Source organism: Rhagoletis pomonella, unplaced genomic scaffold (assembly GCF_013731165.1).
Source record: "Rhagoletis pomonella isolate Grant_MI unplaced genomic scaffold, Rhpom_1.0 Rhpom_scaffold_00010, whole genome shotgun sequence".
In the NCBI taxonomy this organism is placed as follows: Eukaryota; Metazoa; Arthropoda; class Insecta; order Diptera; family Tephritidae; genus Rhagoletis; species Rhagoletis pomonella.
Window position 1 is genome coordinate 7,096,403 of NW_023458564.1, and position 1,253 is coordinate 7,097,655.

The 1,253-nt window shown below is 33.4% G+C and overlaps 2 protein-coding genes across 6 annotated transcripts in view; one reads left to right on the forward strand and one right to left on the reverse strand.

Annotated features, from left to right (window-relative positions):
* LOC118745977 overlaps positions 1-1,253 on the reverse strand; it is a 177,702-nt gene that overhangs the window by 174,859 nt on the left and 1,590 nt on the right. The window lies entirely within an intron of this gene.
* LOC118745976 (peptidoglycan-recognition protein LA) overlaps positions 1-1,253 on the forward strand; it is a 167,295-nt gene that overhangs the window by 142,693 nt on the left and 23,349 nt on the right. The gene's annotated exons all lie outside the window — the stretch shown is intronic.

Here is a 1,253-nt window from a genome sequence, read left to right on the forward strand (position 1 = left end):
AAAAAGTTTATTTATTTATTACATACTGTACATAAAACTTGCATAAATGTACTTTAATGATCATTTAATCTGAAGCGAATTTTCAGAGGTATAAACCCCTCCCAAAATATATTCCTGGGTGCGCCTCTGCATATACGTAAATATATTTGATGTTATTTTTAATTTTTTATATTTTTTAGCTCAATATTTTTTTCGATACAACTGTTTACTTCGATTGAAGAAATTGTAATGTGAAAAAAAAGGTTGGAAGAAAAATTGCTCGATAGTCACATCCCTTCCAGCACTGCGTTTCTGTAACTCTTCTCTACCGATTATTTCTCTACTAGTAGAGAATAAACGTCATTCTCTACTACTCATTAGCAGTAAAGACCAAGGCGGCGAATTCATATCTCAATTCGCCTTGGTAGAGAATTGTTACAGAAACGAGCTACAGAACAGACCAAGGCGAATTAATATAAGGTTATAGCAGGAGTACAAAAACAAAAATTTACATGTATTTTGTTTTTGCTTTGGCGACATAAACTGTCAAAATCTGTAAGAGAGTGTGTAGAAATTCAAACAAAATTTTTCAATTTGATATCAGTAGCTCGTTTCTGTAACAACTCTCTACCAAGGCGAATCGAGATATGAATTCGCCGCCCTGTTCTCTACTGCTAATTAGTAGGTGAGAGTGACGTATTTTCTCTACCAGTAGAGAAATAATTGGTAGAGAAAAGTTACAGAAACGGGCTACAGAAGCCGTGCGGCGAAACACATACACAAAATCAGCTGAGCTAGTAACACCTTATATTAATTCGCCTTGGAACAGACTGTGTAAATACTCCATATTTTACAGGTAGCTTTACCTGGTGTATTGGGTAAAGTTTCTATGAATTTCTGAACAGCAATGTGAAAATTTTACCGTACTCTACTGTTAATTTTTGCATACGTGTGAGTTTTTTAACAATTCCAATGTTTATTTATAGGAAATTCTCGAAGTAATTTGTGATTGTGTTTCAGATTTGAAAACTAAAATGTCCCTACCAGAATAATTTACTCTATACTCCAATACAATTACATTTTCGTTTTCAAATCTCAAACACAATTACAAATTACTTCGAAAATCCAGCCGCCCTGGTCATCTTTTATGAAATCGCCAAGTTTTATCCTGTATGAGTAAGAACCTTAAAAAATCTACCAACTTCTACTATTTTTTTTATGTAAAATATAGTGGAAATAAGCAAACGATAATTTACAAGGCGTCTTAGCACGGT